The 20,602-nt window shown below is 34.7% G+C and overlaps 1 protein-coding gene across 1 annotated transcript in view; it reads left to right on the top strand.

The window, feature by feature from the left end:
* Positions 1-20,602, top strand: part of LOC139840453 (probable cyclic nucleotide-gated ion channel 16) — a gene marked incomplete at its 5' end in the record, with an annotated part of 72,597 nt that overhangs the window by 45,707 nt on the left and 6,288 nt on the right.

Genomic DNA, 20,602 nt, shown 5'->3' with positions numbered 1-20,602 from the left:
CTCACTATTCTTTTAGATGAAATCCAAATCAACGAAAAACTTCAATTCATCGAAGAACCCGTCGAAATAATGGATCGTGAGGTTAAAAGACTTAAGCAAAACAAGATACCAATTGTTAAGGTTTGATGGAATGCTCGTAGAGGACCTGAGTTTACCTGGGAGCATGAAGATCAGATGAAGAAGAAATACCTGCATCTATTTCCAGAAGATTCGTCAACACCTTCAACAGCTTAAAATTTCGGGAAGAAATTTATTTAACGGGTAGGTACTGTAGTGACCTGAACTTTTCCATGTTTATATATATTAATTGAGATTGATATTTACATGATTAAATGTTTCCAACATGTTAAGCAATCAAACTTGTTAAGACTTGATTAATTGAAATATGTTTCATATAGACAATTGACCACCCAAGTTGACCGGTGATTCACGAACGTTAAAACTTGTAAAAACTATATGATGACATATATATTGATATATATATATAGTTAACATGATATTATGATAAGTAAACATATCATTAAGTATATTAACAATGAACTACATATGTAAAAACAAGACTACTAACTTAATGATTTTTAAACGAGACATATATGTAACGATTATCGTTGTAAAGACATTTAATGTATATATATATCATATTAAGAGATATTCATACATGATAATATCATGATAATATAATAATTTAAAATCTCATTTGATATTATAAACATTGGGTTAACAACATTTAACAAGATCGTTAACCTAAAGGTTTCAAAACAACACTTACATGTAACGACTAACGATGACTTAACGACTCAGTTAAAATGTATATACATGTAGTGTTTTAATATGTATTTATACACTTTTGAAAGACTTCAATACACTTATCAAAATACTTCTACTTAACAAAAATGCTTACAATTACATCCTCGTTCAGGTTCATCAACAATTCTACTCGTATGCACCCGTATTCGTACTCGTACAATACACAGCTTTTAGATGTATGTACTATTGGTATATACACTCCAATGATCAGCTCTTAGTAGCCAATGTGAGTCACCTAACACATGTGGGAACCATCATTTGGCAACTAGCATGAAATATCTCATAAAATTACAAAAATATGAGTAATCATTCTTGACTTATTTACATGAAAACAAAATTACATATCCTTTATATCTAATCCATACACCAATGACCAAAAACACCTACAAACACTTTCATTCCTCAATTTTCTTCATCTAATTGATCTCTTTCAAGTTCTATCTTCAAGTTCTAAGTGTTCTTCATAAATTCTACAAGTTCTAGTTACATAAAATCAAGAATACTTTCAAGTTTGCTAGCTCACTTCCAATCTTGTAAGGTGATCATCCAACCTCAAGAAATCTTTGTTTCTTACAGTAGTTTATCATTATAATACAAGGTAATAATCATATTCAAACTTGGGTTCAATTTCTATAACTATAACAATCTTATTTCAAGTGATGATTGTGATGATCCTTCCAAATCCCTTTAGACGAAAACATCATTCATCGATTTCACAGTGAGGTACTGACCTCTACATGATACGTTTTGTAAACATTGCATTCTTTTGAAAAGGCACACCATACTTGTATATCAAATTCCAAGGTTTTTGAAGTTTGATGATTTCTACATATAGACAATCACTGTAATTAATAGTTTACAATACTATATCCATTTATAATGCAGTCAAAATAAGATACATGGTGATGATTTTGTGAATGCAACGTTTTCTCGAATAAAGCATGTATGACTCCATGCACATAGCTTGTATCACATATAAGCAAACAGCGGAAGACTTCTAGGAACTTGAGAATAAAATGCTTAAAAGTGTCAACACAAAGGTTGGTGAGTTGATAGTTTTAATATTACGCATAATCTGTATATAAAGGTGGATCACAAGATTTCAGTTATTTCATCCAGAAACGTTTATCAAAATATTCTACAAGATTGAGCACCCTGGTAACTAAACTTTAACGTCTCTATAATAAGTACCCCTGTTTTAACATACATGCAACCAACATGTACAATACACGCAAACCAACGTGTACTAACCTCAAATAGCATACGTTTGTTTTATAGTTCAGGCTAGGGTTTCTATACCTGGAACAGACGGGGATATCAAGCCCTATGGATCCATATACAACTATTCGCGCCCACCAGTTCTTATAACCGGCAGTTACTAGTTACCAAAGCTAAGGGATTTTCGGTTCAAACTCGATGTAGAATTTAGTATGTACTTGTATCCATTGCGTTTAAAATAATTTGCATGTATTCTCAGCCCAAAAATATATATTGCAAAAGCAATTAAAAAGGGAGCAAATGAAACTCACCTTAGCAGCACATAAGGTCATTCATCGAAATGTGACCAAAATTGGGAATGCAAAATAACCGTAGATCTCAACCTAGAGAACATATGTTGGTCAATACATATCTAACAAGTTAGGCCAGGTCATAGTGTATCACAATCCTAATGCTCGAGATCGACGTGCAAAAGTTAACAAAAGTCATTTCAAAAAGTCAATATGACTCAATACTATAGTTGAATGATCATGGCAATCGAAACATTTTACCATTTCACATAGTTTCTTAATTCTTGTAAAATTAGACTATAGTTTTTATAAGGCTTTAAAATATGATAAAACAATCAATTTTGACAATTGTTCAACAAAACGAGACGTGCCTTATATAAGGATTCATTTACTCGGCTAGTAATATTTAAAAATCCACTTTATCAATCTCATAAACAAGTTGTTTAAATCTTAATTGCAGATTCAAAAGCAATTTCAATTAATGTCAATCATTATTCAGTTGATCATATCTTTTAATTCGTTCATCGAAATTACGCGATTTCTAAATGAAAAGTTATTGATTTTTCGCCAGCTTTCCACTAACATGCATATCATATATTTTTTATCAGTAGTATATGTATTAAATTCGTGATTCATCATAAACTATTTAACGACAAAATTAAAGCATATAAGCGTGCATAAACATATATACTCGAGCACTAGACATGGATACACTATTAAATATATAAAAAATAAGATATGAATGCTCACGTATCAATATTGTGATTCAATATTGCAGGAAAGTACGTAGACGCAACGAAGATGATAAACACTAGGTTTGACCTTTGACTCATGGTCATAACCTCCAAGCAATACCCATAACCTTCATAGCTATAACCCATGACTTCCTTAGCTTTGACTCACTCGAAAACCATTTTTGAAATCGTTTGGACATAACCTCGTCGTAGTATTTTATGTATAATACTAATAATAATATTAATAATAATAATACTAATGCTAATAATTATAATAATAATAATATTATTATTATTATTAATAGTAATATAAATAATAATATAAATATAAGTATTGAGAGAGAGATAGGTTTTTATGTGTGTGTTCTTCAAACTGTGAAACGATCGAGCTTTTATACAAGTTTGCTGAATCCTACACCCATGTGATCGCATGGGTTCACAAGCTTATAGCCATGCGATCGCATGGCTCTTGCTGACAGCTCACATCTGTTTGTTTTTATTCTTGTCGACATATTATTATAATATATATAATTTATATAATTTATATTAATTATATATGTATTATATTATATTCTCGTGTAAAGGTGACTTGTAATTTTAATTCCGATAATTTGTACGTTGTCGCTTGACTTAAGTTCCGGTTTTGATTTCCCGAACTCATTTTCGTACGTTGAGAAAACTTGTATTAAACGATACGCGACGTGAACCTTTATCAATAAATTGTCTTAAATTTCAAATAAACTATATCACTTGAGGTGTAATTGGGCAATCGAGTGTTTTGGTCATTTGCTTCTACAAATCAATGTCTCGTTACTTATCAAAGTATTTTTAATAATATTATTTTAAATCAAAACCTCTTATGAGTAAGTTAATATTATATTTTATCACTTGGTAAAATATATATTCAAATTACGTTATTAAAAAAAACATTTTAACAATCAATTCCTATTATATCTAAAAACGTTTTCGCACATTTGAAATTAAATCAATAGAATATTATGAAATTTAGTTCTCCAATAACTTTTGTCTAAATCTTGTTATTTGACATTTTGTTCTCACTTGTAATCACTTTACCATTTATTCCTAATATCGTTAAAAAGGAAAGGTTTTCTAAATCAAAGTGGACCTCTCAACAGAGACCCTTAATCATATCACAATGTATCTGATAAATCAATCATTTGATATTATCTTCTAATTCCATCGATAATCATATTGAAACAAATACGTTCATGTAAAGTATTATACGTTTAATACTTTATTAACGTTCTCAAGTTATAATATATATACATATACATATATATACATATTCATATTCAATTATATAATGGTTCATGAATCATCGAAATTTGGTAGAGGTTAAATGAATGTATGAACACAGTTCAAAATGTTTGAGGTTTAACTTATCAGACCTTTCTTATCGTGTCGGAAACATTAAATCATTTAAGGATTAAGTTTAAATTTGGTCGGAAATTTCCGGGTCATCACATTACCTACCCGTTAAAGAAATTTCGTCCCGAAATTTGATTGGAATTGTCATGGCTGACAATAAGTATGTTTTCATGACGCATACGAGCTGAAAATTAGAGTTTTATCATCGTTGAGTAATATAGATAAAACAATTCGATTTTGTGAAGAGTAGGAGTGAAGTTATCACAAAAGTGTGAAGATGAGTAAATACATGTTCGCCTTAACTGGTGACATAGCCACGGCTGATTTCTGGAATTCAATGGATTTAGAGAAAATCTTCGTAATAAGATTTGATTCTTCAGTAATTAAGGAAATTTGAATCTGTTTTGATTAAATGCGATCATATGTTTTGATTGCTCTGTCGGATATTTTACTATAAATCCACCCCCTTCGTTTCCTTACAACTCACACCTTCTATTCTTTCTCCCTCACTCATACTTTAAAGCATTTGTCAATATGCTCCATCCAGTTCTGATTCTTGATATACTCCTAACTTTCATATCTATCATTTTTCTTTTTCATTTGCCCCCAGAGGAATCTATTCACTTCTACTATACTCTTGGTTTTATAGTGTTTTTAGTTCTCCCGTGTCTTTACATTGCAATACTTATTGATATACACGGTTTGTAATTTCTGGGTTGTTGTCAAGCTTTATATTTTCCCTTATATTTAGGAGCTCCCTGCTTTTGTTTCTTCTTTCCGACTTCAAGTCAAGCGAATAGTAGTCCAGAATTCGTAGGTATGGAGTTTTGAATGATCATAATATACAAAGTAGAATGGAAAGGTAATAGCATGATTTGATTTGTCAAATTACCAGAATATCCGAAAAAGACCGAATCATCAAGAAAAATATTTTCTTGATAGTTTAGAGGTTAAATAGAATGAAAGAGTTATGTAACATGGTTCATGATGATGGTATGATCTGTGAACCTTTATTACGTTCCATTAGAAACTCAGCATGAATTACTGTAATATAATCACGTTGATCAAGTGTCATTATATTATACTAACTCATGCTTCAGTTCCCAACACTACTTCAAAAACATTCATAATTTAAACTCGAAGGTTTACAGAATATAGAAACTAAACAGTTTCCTTTATGATGTAATACAGATAGCACAAAGAGATAAATAATCTCGGACAATGATAGTTATGATGGTATCTTCAGAAATATCGAGGATATTTATATTGAAAGATTCGATGATGTTTTAGAATTTTAAAATATCTGGAATCAAAGGGTGATGCGGGAAATTTATCTGCGAAGGTTTAGAATAAGAAGTAAGGTGTTTGCTAACAATTTCAGCAGACATTGAATCATTTGGATTCTTTGAAGGTAGATTTCGTCTTTGTGATTTGTCCACAGCCTCCTTCATAGTTTGCTCAACCGTTTTTCAGTACCAAATTTTCTCTTTTTCAGAGCTTTGCCAACACATTATTCTTTATCTTCAAACTTTTGGCTGTTAAGGTCATTTACAGTTCTTGCTGCTTCATCAGCATTTTTTCAAAAATTTGGAGAGCTAGTTCACAGTTTAGGGTGTTTTTCAGAAACTTCACATTCTAAGTATGTAAGTCTATGAGATAGACGTTATATGTATGTATATATAACTGTTGGCGTAGAATTGCTGTGAGATTCGAAATACTGATTGCTAATTCTCGATAGTTGGTATGGCAATTATTGTTACAAGATGTGGATGAGTACATGATAGGGTTTTAATGAGTATAATGATTTTTTGGAAGGTCAATGATCAATGAAGTTGTTGGTAAATTTACTGCTAATGTGGTGGGACATAAAAGGTTCCCCGGTAACAAGGCGTATATGTCAAGGTTACAGTAAGGCTAATCTGAAAGGTCGAAGTTGACTGGTTGGAATTGTGGTAAAACTGAATACTTTGAAAAGGGATTACAAAGTTATTTTTGGTAATGACAATGCTAAAGGATCTTGTACAGTTTTGAAGTCAAAGTATAGCTTTGAAAGATGTAGAGATCTAAGAGTGATGCCACATTTTAAATTTTGATTTGGATTCTGTTCAGTCAGGATATGTAATTGAATTTGTATGAAACGATTGTGTATCGCTGTGAAGGTAGTGAGTATAGTTAATGAATTTTGAATCAAAATTGAAGAATGTACAGTGTAACATATTAATTGTGAACTTAATTATTTCCCGGGTATTACCTACCCGTTAAAGATTTCACAAGTAACATTTTGTACAAAAGAATTTTACTACAGTCTTTATGAAAATATATATGTATATTTTCTTCGGATGTAATACGGATTTAATGAGTTAATATCATATTAAGCTCATTTGATTTTCGGCTGGATTAGAAATGAATAATCTCTAAAACATTAAAGATTTCATAATCTTCGCAGAGTATTTCACTAATGTAATCAATACTTCATTATTTAATTTTATTGATATTTCCTCAGTGAATCATTTTGGTGCTCATGGTACTCTTGCTAACTTCGCAACGTACGAATGATGTTGTCTAGAAAGTTTTGAGTACATCGAAGATGAAATTGTAAAATCAAACATGTATTTGATTAATACACTTGGTTTATCATGAATTGGGATTCATTAAGTTGAAACAGAGATTGTAGTTAATGATGGTTAAGTTGTTAAGGAAGGATGTACATCTTAGCATATTAGTAATATGAATTTAACCGAGTAGTATCTACCCTTAGTTAATTCATACATAATAGCTTAGTACGAAAAGATTTATTTTGATCTCAAGATTCACATATATATATAAAATATACATATAATTTCTTCAGAGGGAATGAGTTAATACTTCATAACTCGTTGATACAATATATGCGTTGTTGATTAGTGATGATGTCCACGGTAATTCTTGAACTGGCGGAGCTTGTGATGTTATAGGTGCTGCTAGCGCTGATGATGATGACGGAACTGTTGATGCTGCTGGTAAAACAAATCTAGCTTGTAAATCACGCACCATTCTTGTCAGGGTTTCTACTCTTCCTTCTATGATTTTGGTTCACTCATTTGATTTATGGTTAGGGCTAGAATAGATAATCTTTAAGACTTTGGAGATTACATAATTGCCGCAGAATGTTTCTCCCATGAAGTTATAGATTAATACTTCATCGGTTATTGTTGTTGGTATTCCTTGGTATCTATGGTGCGTATGACGTTGAAGTTCGAGGTACAGATTGTGTTGTTGAGGTGTGGGATGCGGATGTTGTTATTGGTGGTGGTAATGATACTGTTGGTGTTGATGATGGTGGTACTATTGATGTCGGTGATGCTGCTGGTGCTTGTAACCTTTGCACCATATTTTCCAAAGCCAATACTCGAGCGCGAAGCTCGTTGACTTCTGCTACTACACTGGGATGATTGTTGGTTCGGACGAGCGGATGAATAAGATCCAGAATTTGAGATAGTATATAATCATGATGAGATACTCTGGAAATGAGAGAGAAAATAGTATTACGAACAGGTTCGCCGGTAAGTGCTTCAGGTTCCTCGCCAAGAGGGGAATGTGGTGGATGGAAGGGATCGCCTTCTTCTTGTCTCCAATGATTAAGTAGACTATGAACCCATCCCCAATTCATCTAGAATAGATGATGGCTAATTGGTTGATCCATTCCGATCACACTGCTTTCGGAGCTCGAGTGGAAATCCATATCGGAATAGTTGTCAGAATCTAAGGAATTTGAACTAGATACAGGATCCATTTTGTGTAATCAAGGAAAAGATTTTTGGAGTAAAATAGATTATAGGACTAATTTGGTATTCCTCAATACATGGTTTACATATGTATTTATAATACCAGAATCCCATAAGTTACAGAGGATTTTACGGAAGATATCAGGCAAAGTTTACTGTAATAGATATGCCAAGATATGAATTTTGTCTATACACTATCTATGCAATCAATGCAGTAAAATGCGTTTAGACTTAAGATGATAGACATGTAATTTCTGACAAGAAATGATAAGTAAAAATCGGTAAAAACAAATACGGTCATAGTCCAGACTCACTAATGCATCCTAACATTTACCAGTTAAACACACTAATGCATATTCTGGTTCCCTATGACCTCAAGCTCTGATACCTACTGTGATGATCCTTCCAAATCCCTTTAGACGAAAACATCATTCATCGATTTCACAGTGAGGTACTGACCTCTACATGATACGTTTTGTAAACATTGCATTCTTTTGAAAAGGCACACCATACTTGTATATCAAATTCCAAGGTTTTTGAAGTTTGATGATTTCTACATATAGACAATCACTGTAATTAATAGTTTACAATACTACATCCATTTATAATGCAGTCAAAATAAGATACATGGTGATGATTTTGTGAATGCAACGTTTTCTCGAATAAAGCATGTATGACTCCATGCACATAGCTTGTATCACATATAAGCAAACAGCGGAAGACTTCTAGGAACTTGAGAATAAAATGCTTAAAAGTGTCAACACAAAGGTTGGTGAGTTCATAGTTTTAATATTGCGCATAATCTGTATATAAAGGTGGATCACAAGATTTCAGTTATTTCATCCAGAAACGTTTATCAAAATATTCTACAAGATTGAGCACCCTGGTAACTAAACTTTAACGTCTCTATAATAAGTACCCCTGTTTTAACATACATGCAACCAACATGTACAATACACGCAAACCAACGTGTACTAACCTCAAATAGCATACGTTTGTTTTATAGTTCAGGCTAGGGTTTCTATACCTGGAACAGACGGGGATATCAAGCCCTATGGATCCATATACAACTATTCGCGCCCACCAGTTCTTATAACCGGCAGTTACTAGTTACCAAAGCTAAGGGATTTTCGGTTTAAACTCGATGTAGAATTTAGTATGTACTTGTATCCATTGCGTTTAAAATAATTTGCATGTATTCTCAGCCCAAAAATATATATTGCAAAAGCAATTAAAAAGGGAGCAAATGAAACTCACCTTAGCAGCACATAAGGTCATTCATCGAAATGTGACCAAAATTGGGAATGCAAAATAACCGTAGATCTCAACCTAGAGAACATATGTTGGTCAATACATATCTAACAAGTTAGGCCAGGTCATAGTGTATCACAATCCTAATGCTCGAGATCGACATGCAAAAGTTAACAAAAGTCATTTCAAAAAGTCAATATGACTCAATACTATAGTTGAATGATCATGGCAATCGAAACATTTTACCATTTCACATAGTTTCTTAATTCTTGTAAAATTAGACTATAGTTTTTATAAGGCTTTAAAATATGATAAAACAATCAATTTTGACAATTGTTCAACAAAACGAGACGTGCCTTATATAAGGATTCATTTACTCGGCTGGTAATATTTAAAAATCCACTTTATCAATCTCATAAACAAGTTGTTTAAATCTTAATTGCAGATTCAAAAGCAATTTCAATTAATGTCAATCATTATTCAGTTGATCATATCTTTTAATTCGTTCATCGAAATTACGCGATTTCTAAATGAAAAGTTATTGATTTTTCGCCAGCTTTCCACTAACATGCATATCATATATTTTTATCAGTAGTATATGTATTAAATTCGTGATTCATCATAAACTATTTAACGACAAAATTAAAGCATATAAGCGTGCATAAACATATATACTCGAGCACTAGACATGGATACACTATTAAATATATAAAAAATAAGATATGAATGCTCACGTATCAATATTGTGATTCAATATTGCAGGAAAGTACGTAGACGCAACGAAGATGATAAACACTAGGTTTGACCTTTGACTCATGGTCATAACCTCCAAGCAATACCCATAACCTTCATAGCTATAACCCATGACTTCCTTAGCTTTGACTCACTCGAAAACCATTTTTGAAATCGTTTGGACATAACCTCGTCGTAGTATTTTATGTATAATACTAATAATAATATTAATAATAATAATAATACTAATGCTAATAATTATAATAATAATAATATTATTATTATTATTAATAGTAATATAAATAATAATATAAATATAAGTATTGAGAGAGAGATAGGTTTTTATGTGTGTGTTCTTCAAACTGTGAAACGATCGAGCTTTTATACAAGTTTGCTGAATCCTACACCCATGTGATCGCATGGGTTCACAAGCTTATAGCCATGCGATCGCATGGCTCTTGCTGACAGCTCACATCTGTTTGTTTTTATTCTTGTCGACATATTATTATAATATATATAATTTATATAATTTATATTAATTATATATGTATTATATTATATTCTCGTGTAAAGGTGACTTGTAATTTTAATTCCGATAATTTGTACGTTGTCGCTTGACTTAAGTTCCGGTTTTGATTTCCCGAACTCAATTTCGTACGTTGAGAAAACTTGTATTAAACGATACGCGACGTGAACCTTTATCAATAAATTGTCTTAAATTTCAAATAAACTATATCACTTGAGGTGTAATTGGGCAATCGAGTGTTTTGGTCATTTGCTTCTACAAATCAATGTCTCGTTACTTATCAAAGTATTTTTAATAATATTATTTTAAATCAAAACCTCTTATGAGTAAGTTAATATTATATTTTATCACTTGGTAAAATATATATTCAAATTACGTTATTAAAAAAAAACATTTTAACAATCAATTCCTATTATATCTGAAAACGTTTTCGCACGTTTGAAATTAAATCAATAGAATATTATGAAATTTAGTTCTCCAATAACTTTTGTCTAAATCTTGTTATTTGACACTTTGTTCTCACTTGTAATCACTTTACCATTTATTCCTAATATCGTTAAAAAGGAAAGGTTTTCTAAATCAAAGTGGACCTCTCAACAGAGACCCTTAATCATATCACAATGTTGTAACATCCTGTGATTTTCCGTTAAATTTATTTTAACACCGTCTTTTTTTTTATATAATATCTTTCGTTATTCAAATTTGTATCTTTCGTTAACTAACGTTCATAATATTCTCGTTATCTAATTATAAAGTCATCCGTTACTCGAACGTTTTTAAAATATTCGTTGGGCTAATTCCCGCACCCGCTTTGAAACTCGAGGGACCGAGATTGCCAAATGGGCAAACTAGTTGACTAGGTCAACTAGTCAACCCGCTTACCACATCCATTCATTTTATCTCCACCTCCCACCTTCATCCTCCTCTTTCTCTCTACTTCCCATTTTTGAACTCAAAACCCTCAAACATAAAATCATCATCTAAATCCGATTGGAGAAGCAAACATCAAAACAAATTACATTTTCGTGATCCTCTCTTCATCCTCTACATTTTGATACCAATATCATCAAGTTTGGGTAACATTTCTAAAACTCTAGATTTCTCTAAATTCGTGTTTTTGACTTGAAATGTTGTTAATTAGTGTCTATGGCTCATTGTGATGTCGTGTATGTAATTTGTATGCTCGATTCGTTGTTTTTGGTGTAACTAGTTCAATATGAAAATTACTTGCTAAATCCTTGATTTTGGATGATCAAATGTTGTTAGATTGTTAAAGTGCATGTTTTAAAAGTGTTACTAGTATCATTAGCTTCAATTTGATGTGTAGGTTGCCTTAGAAAACTTCATGAACTTGATTATTGATTTTGGTGAATTTGGGTTAGGGTTTGATGAACTTGAAATGGACTTTTGATGCATTGAATGCCATGGATTATTATTGGTAAGTGTTTAGTTGGATTGTATGCTTGATTACCTTCGAAACGGCATATCATACATGTAAATTGGTTGCCCGAATCATAAAATGCGTTTTAGAACTTGAAACTTTGATTATGAACGTTTAATGCAGTTTTTGGTTGTTGTTAGTGATGAATTGCTTGATGAAATGTGCTTAGTTGTTTTCCTTGTCAAATTACCTTTCTAATGATATAGGTTATGCGTTTTAAGTGTTTTCGGTGCATGAAATGTGTTATATTGTATTTTGGTTCGTGACTTGGACCATTTTTCTGCAAACTGCATGATTCCCAGGTATTGCGCGCCGCGCATTTACCCGCGCGCCGCGCAGAATCAGAGATCCCAGATGTTTGCCTTCTTGGTTGAGTTCTGACCAGAAATTGCACTTGGGTGCGCGCCGCGCAACCCAGTGCGCGCCGCGCAAAAGCCCCAGGCCACTCTCTTTTGTTTTTAAATGTCACAAAAATGTTTCCGCTTAACTAAAACTCCGTTTAACATGAAACTTGACTATTAGGCTCTTATATGACTTCTCGTCTTGAGAAAATTGTCGGATACCCGACCCGACCCCGTTGACTTTGACTTTGACCAAGTTTGACTTTTAGTCAAACTTAACCAAACGATTATACAATCGTTCTAACATACTTAACTACTTGTATCGTGCATGAAACTTGACAAATTGATTCACATGCTATATTAATCGAGTCGTAACGAGCCATAGGACTAATTGAACATCTTTGACCGTTTGTGCTTACCGATATTGATATAACCTATATGTTTAGGTCAAGACTAGCTTTGTCTTTGCACGCGTTTACTTGTTGAAGTACTTTATTAACTCTCGCGCTCAAGGTGAGATCATAGTCCCACCTTTTCAACAACTTTTATACTTTTAAATCGTGGGCTGAGAAAACATATACTTTGCTACATCTTGTACTACTTACTTTTATGTTTTGAACACAAGTGTGAAAACAAACATTCCACGTGCGAGTTAGAACAAAAATGCCTCAATTCGATTATCATTAGTTACACTTGCAGGGTGTAAGCGAGAACTTATATTGTGTGGCCATACGGGTTTAACAAACCCTCATTCGGACGGTTCGCTACCGTTATGCGGATGAAATATATTTTTGTGTTTTAGTGTGGGTTCTAGCACTGTGTGATGGGGTAACGTTGGTTAAGTTTTGATAATTGAGTGCTCGCGTATAACAACACTTTTGGAATGCAAATGATTTGGATAATCTACGTTATGGAAATACAAAATCTTGTGGTTCAAAAACAACGTTTAATACTTACTAAACCTATGATTTCACCAACGTTTTCGTTGACAGATTCTTCTATGTTTTCTCAGGTTTTGAATGCTTAGTGATACATGCTTCCGCACTCTTTTGATACTTGCTTGGATGTCGAGTATACATGCATTTTGGAGCATCTTTTGAGCTTATTTAAACTGTGTCGCATAGTTTTCATTTGTACTTATAACGTTGTAACTTAACTTGTGGTCAATTATCTTTGTAAACTTTGAAACAATCTTTACACTTGAATGGATGCGACATATTTTGGGTCAAACGTCTGTTTTAAAGACTTATGACCAGGTAATGGGACCTACGTAGTCGATGCCGTCACTTGACGATTTTTCGGGGTCGCTACAAGTGGTATCAGAGCCTTGGTTGTAGGGATTTAGAGTTCATTTGTGTCCACCCCGAGTCATAGGGTACATAGGTGAATCTAGACTACAACCGGCATATAGACTGAAGTAGGAATTACTTGACTATTTGTGCAGCTATACTCGAACTCTTCTATCATATCTAACTCGTATTCGATCTTGATCTTACGTTGATAAATTTTGTTGACGCGCCACCTTGACTTTATGAGGTAATGTTAAATGCACATGAGAATCAGGGTAATATAATTTCCGGGATTATATTACGGTGATTCATATGGACATTCCGACATTATGACATAAAGAATTTAAGGCGAGTCAAGGAAAATTTTCTCTACATCATCATTCCCTATCATGATTAGTATTATTGAGAATACTAATCAACGATATTCTTGTGTCTTGAAGGAACAATGCCTCCCCGTCGCGGGCCACGTAATGAAACTTCCGAACAAGCTTTTCAACGCATGATAGCCACCGCCATAGGTGCGGCTATGGCTAGTATCTCCTCCGACATCAATAACAACCACAACCACAACAACCATGGAGCCGGTAATTCAAACGAGGGTTGCTCCTACAAAACTTTCATGGGGTGCAAACCTCACACCTTCGATGGGACCGGAGGGCCGGTTGTGCTCACCCGATGGTTTGAGCAAACAGAAGCCGTTTTTAGCATAAGCGGTTGTCGGGACCAAGACAAAGTCAAATATTCCACCCACACTTTTGCCGGTATCGCCCTCACATGGTGGAATACGTATGTGCTGTCGGTGGGTATCGATGAAGCTCACACTCTCTCATGGGCCGACTTAAAGAAAAAGATGATCACCGAATACTTCCCGCGCGAAGAGACCCGTAAGTTCGAACACGAACTAAGAACTTTAAAAGCGGTCGGGAATGACCTAAAGGCATATAATCAACGATTTTCTGAGCTATCCTTGATGTGCCCAAACCTCGTGACCCCCGAATCTCTAAGGGTTGAACTTTACATGGATGGTCTTCCCAAGAGCATCAAACAAGGAGTAATGTCATCCAAACCCAGTAATCACCAAGAGGCCCTGAATATGGCCCGTCAATTGATCGAAACGGTAGACGAGATTGAAGTGCCGGCACCTAAAGCCGAGGATGAGTCGGGTGACAACAAAAGAAAATGGGAAGCCCCCCAATCGAGTAACTACAACAACAACTTTTCCAAGGAACCTCTCACCCCCGTCGGCAAGAAAAGTTATGCCGGGACACGACCTTTTTGCAACAAATGCCACAAGCATCATTTTGGTGAATGTGGCAAGCTAATTTGCCATCGGTGCCAAGGTAGTGGTCATATTGCCAAGTATTGTGGAAGTACCTCCCCCGTCACTCAAAAGGGGCCCGACGTACCAAAGCCGAGTATTTGCTACAAATGTGGCCAATCGGGTCATTTTAGGAATGAATGCCCAAAGAATAAAGCAAAAACCAACGCGCGCCGTTGAACTTTCAACATCGACACCTAGGATGCCCGAGACGATGATGGACTAGTCACGGGTACGTTTCTTCACAACAAACCGTATATTTCATACTTATTCGATTCGAGTACCGTTAGACGTTTTATAACCAAGGATTTGACTCGTGCTCTTTATATTCCACCTCTTTTCCCCAGATACTACTTAGACGATTTAAGTGACCGACGGAAAATATTGTGTGCCTATAAATTTTATCGGAGGATATGCGTTAAGAAATTGGACTCGACACCTATAGAACTAAGGAACTCAAAACCTATTCATTAAGGAGAAATTGTTGCCCTACATTTATGTATAGATTATTGTGAACTAAGTAACTTTCGGTTGGAAACCAATACTCTCTTCCTCGTATCCATTACCTCATGATTATTTGCGTGGATCCCGTGTATTCCAAATCGACCTCCGTTCTGGTTATCATCAATTGGGGGTTAAGGGAGACGATGTCTCCTAAGCCATTTCCGAACTCGCAACGTTAGTTGTAAATCTCTCTTAGTACCGTTTGATTTATTTAGGACTCCGTCCGTATTCATGAACCTCCTAAACCACGTATGCAACTTATCTAGACAAATCTGTTATCGTATTTATAGATGACATCTTAACTTATTTAAGTAAAGAAGGAAAACGAACAACATCACCATCTTACGCTCGAACTTTTGAGAAAAGAGCAACTTTATACCAAATTCTCCGAGTGAGAATTTCTGTTGAACGAAGTCCAATTTTCTAGACCATGATGTTAATGGTCAAGGCATTACAATCAATCTCGAAATCAAGCCACATGTAATCAGGAAACTCTCCCAACTCAGACTTGTATTCGTAAAATCTTAGATCTCGTCTATTTTTACCGAAGATTCATTTCTGACTTTTCTCGTGTTACACGACTTTTAAACTAGTTAACTCACTAAGGAAAACTTTAAACCTCTCCGTGTTCGAACCTTGAGCGTGATTCTTCACACCAACAATTCTAGTTAAAATCGTATAGCAACAGATGGAACTCAAACATGGAAATATTTCTACTTGAACGCCGAAAGGCATACTCTCTCGACTCAAAATCAACGTAACTAAAAATTCGTTATTTTGCACGAAGAATTCGAATACTAAATTGTGGATCCGATCAATTTTCTCGTCATCTCATACCACACAACATACCTCTGATATTTCACCGTTACCGTCTGATATTACCGGGATTTAAGATAACACATAATCCAACGATACTTCACTCTTCTTTGACTTAACGTCCTTGTGTTTCTGATAATCGGCCAACTATTATTCAACCCCGAACTATACAATTACGTGTACTATCTTGTTTCTCTTCCAGACTTCAATTTTCGACAACTAGAGGCGCGTTATGGCAACCTCGAGATGTAAGCTCATCCTATTCTCAGTCCTCATTTCACTCCTATCTTTATCGCTCGCATTTCCGTTTAAGGAAACTCCTTGTAACATTTCTCCATGGATAGAGAAACTCCTCACATTACATTAGTATTCGCCACGAGGGTGAATAGTCCTAACGAACATTTTTTTTTTTTTTTTTGTAAACCCTAACTGACTTGTTCAAACATATCTTAAGAGATTCTATTCCAACACGGTGTATCCTTGTCAATTATCCCGTATCGAAATACTCGTTTCAATTCTAGTTTTACAAGAAACCTTGGAGACCCGCTTAGACATGAGTACCGCGTACCACCCACAAACAGATGAACCGAACAAACGAACGATTTACGTCTTCGAAAGACATGTTTCAAACTTGCATGGTCGCTTTTAGTAGATCCCTCTTACAACAGTAGTTACCACTCGTGTGTTCACACGCACTTTCCGAAACCCTATATGACCGCTAATGTCATACCCCTATTCGTTGGACCAAAGCATGTGGCAAACGAAACACCGAATCTTAACTCATCCAAGAAACAACAATTGAGATAATCCAAGTCCGAGAAGGGCTCGAGATGACCCGTAGTCGTCAGAAGAGTTATACCAAACTTAGATGAAAACCTCACAAATCCCAGTGTGTAACCACGTAATATTGAGAACCTGCACCTTGGAAGGGTATAATCCGTTTCGGGAATCAGGGAAAGTTAAACCCGCGACATGTTAACCCTTTTGAAACCTTGGGGCGTATTGGAACCGCTTCCTACCGTTTAGAACTTCCGACTAAATTAAGTTTCCGTTTACCCTACATTTCGTGTAACAAACTTAGAAACGTGTCCTGCGGAACAGGAACGTGCAATCCTGCTAGATACACCAACTATCGATGACAAACTCCTCCTCATAGGAAAAACCGGCTGAACTTGTGGATCGTAAAACCAAGCCCTAATACAACGTAACACCCCGACTATCCGGATTCGTGGAATGTCTAAGAAAGTACCTTCAATCATTCGTAGAGTTACTACACTAGGTCTCGAGTAAGAGACATCGACTATTACTTCCAACTAAATTTCGGGACGAAATTTCTTTTGAGGTGTGGATAATGTAACATCCTGTGATTTTCCGTTAAATTTATTTTAACACCGTCTTTTTTTTTTATATAATATCTTTCGTTATTCAAATTTGTATCTTTCGTTAACTAACGTTCATAATATTCTTATTATCTAATTATAAAGTCATCCGTTACTCGAACGTTTTTAAAATATTCGTTGGGTTAATTCCCGCACCCGCTTTGAAACTCGAGGGACCGAGATTGCCAAATGGGCAAACTAGTTGACTAGGTCAACTAGTCAACCCACTTACCACATCCATTCATTTTATCTCCACCTCCCACCTTCATCCTCCTCTTTCTCTCTACTTCCCATTTTTGAACTCAAAACCCTCAAACATAAAATCATCATCTAAATCCGATTGGAGAAGCAAACATCAAAACAAATTACATTTTCGTGATCCTCTCTTCATCCTCTACATTTTGATACCAATATCATCAAGTTTGGGTAACATTTCTAAAACTCTAGATTTCTCTAAATTCGTGTTTTTGACTTGAAATGTTGTTAATTAGTGTCTATGGCTCATTGTGATGTCGTGTATGTAATTTGTATGCTCGATTCGTTGTTTTTGGTGTAACTAGTTCAATATGAAAATTACTTGCTAAATCCTTGATTTTGGATGATCAAATGTTGTTAGATTGTTAAAGTGCATGTTTTAAAAGTGTTACTAGTATCATTAGCTTCAATTTGATGTGTAGGTTGCCTTAGAAAACTACATGAACTTGATTATTGATTTTGGTGAATTTGAGTTAGGGTTTGATGAACTTGAAATGGACTTTTGATGCATTGAATGCCATGGATTATTATTGGTAAGTGTTTAGTTGGATTGTATGCTTGATTACCTTCGAAACGGCATATCATACATGTAAATTGGTTGTCCGAATCATAAAATGCGTTTTAGAACTTGAAACTTTGATTATGAACGTTTAATGCGGTTTTTGGTTGTTGTTAGTGATGAATTGCTTGATGAAATGTGCTTAGTTGTTTTCCTTGTCAAATTACCTTTCTAATGATATAGGTTATGCGTTTTAAGTGTTTTCGGTGCATGAAATGTGTTATATTGTATTTTGGTTCGTGACTTGGACCATTTTTCTGCAAACTGCATGATTCCCAGGTATTGCGCGCCGCGCATTTACCCGCGCGCCGCGCAGAATCAGAGATCCCAGATGTTTGCCTTCTTGGTTGAGTTCTGACCAGAAATTGCACTTGGGTGCGCGCCGCGCAACCCAGTGCGCGCCGCGCAAAAGCCCCAGGCCACTCTCTTTTGTTTTTAAATGTCACAAAAATGTTTCCGCTTAACTAAAACTCCGTTTAACATGAAACTTGACTATTAGGCTCTTATATGACTTCTCGTCTTGGGAAAATTGTCGGATACCCGACCCGACCCCGTTGACTTTGACTTTGACCAAGTTTGACTTTTAGTCAAACTTAACCAAACGATTATACAATCGTTCTAACATACTTAACTACTTGTATCGTGCATGAAACTTGACAAATTGATTCACATGCTATATTAATCGAGTCGTAACGAGCCATAGGACTAATTGAACATCTTTGACCGTTTGTGCTTACCGATATTGATATAACCTATATGTTTAGGTCAAGACTAGCTTTGTCTTTGCACGCGTTTACTTGTTGAAGTACTTTATTAACTCTCGCGCTCAAGGTGAGATCATAGTCCCACCTTTTCAACAACTTTTATACTTTTAAATCGTGGGCTGAGAAAACATATACTTTGCTACATCTTGTACTACTTACTTTTATGTTTTGAACACAAGTGTGAAAACAAACATTCCACGTGCGAGTTAGAACAAAAATGCCTCAATTCGATTATCATTAGTTACACTTGCAGGGTGTAAGCGAGAACTTATATTGTGTGGCCATACGGGTTTAACAAACCCTCATTCGGACGGTTCGCTACCGTTATGCGGATGAAATATATTTTTGTGTTTTAGTGTGGGTTCTAGCACTGTGTGATGGGGTAACGTTGGTTAAGTTTTGATAATTGAGTGCTCGCGTATAACAACACTTTTGGAATGCAAATGATTTGGATAATCTACGTTATGGAAATACAAAATCTTGTGGTTCAAAAACAACGTTTAATACTTACTAAACCTATGATTTCACCAACGTTTTCGTTGACAGATTCTTCTATGTTTTCTCAGGTTTTGAATGCTTAGTGATACATGCTTCCGCACTCTTTTGATACTTGCTTGGATGTCGAGTATACATGCATTTTGGAGCATCTTTTGAGCTTATTTAAACTGTGTCGCATAGTTTTCATTTGTACTTATAACGTTGTAACTTAACTTGTGGTCAATTATCTTTGTAAACTTTGAAACAATCTTTACACTTGAATGGATGCGACATATTTTGGGTCAAACGTCTGTTTTAAAGACTTATGACCAGGTAATGGGACCTACGTAGTCGACGCCGTCACTTGACGATTTGTCGGGGTCGCTACAAATGTATCTGATAAATCAATCATTTGATATTATCTTCTAATTCCATCGATAATCATATTGAAACAAATACGTTCATGTAAAGTATTATACGTTTAATACTTTATTAACGTTCTCAAGTTATAATATATATACATATACATATATATACATATTCATATTCAATTATATAATGGTTCATGAATCATCGAAATTTGGTAGAGGTTAAATGAATGTATGAACACAGTTCAAAATGTTTGAGGTTTAACTTATCAGACCTTTCTTATCGTGTCGGAAACATTAAATCATTTAAGGATTAAGTTTAAATTTGGTCGGAAATTTCCGGGTCATCACAATGATCTTACTTGAACTTGTTTTCGTGT

Source organism: Rutidosis leptorrhynchoides, chromosome 4 (assembly GCF_046630445.1).
Source record: "Rutidosis leptorrhynchoides isolate AG116_Rl617_1_P2 chromosome 4, CSIRO_AGI_Rlap_v1, whole genome shotgun sequence".
Classification (NCBI taxonomy): Eukaryota; Viridiplantae; Streptophyta; class Magnoliopsida; order Asterales; family Asteraceae; genus Rutidosis; species Rutidosis leptorrhynchoides.
This window is presented reverse-complemented; position numbering and strand designations above follow the sequence as displayed.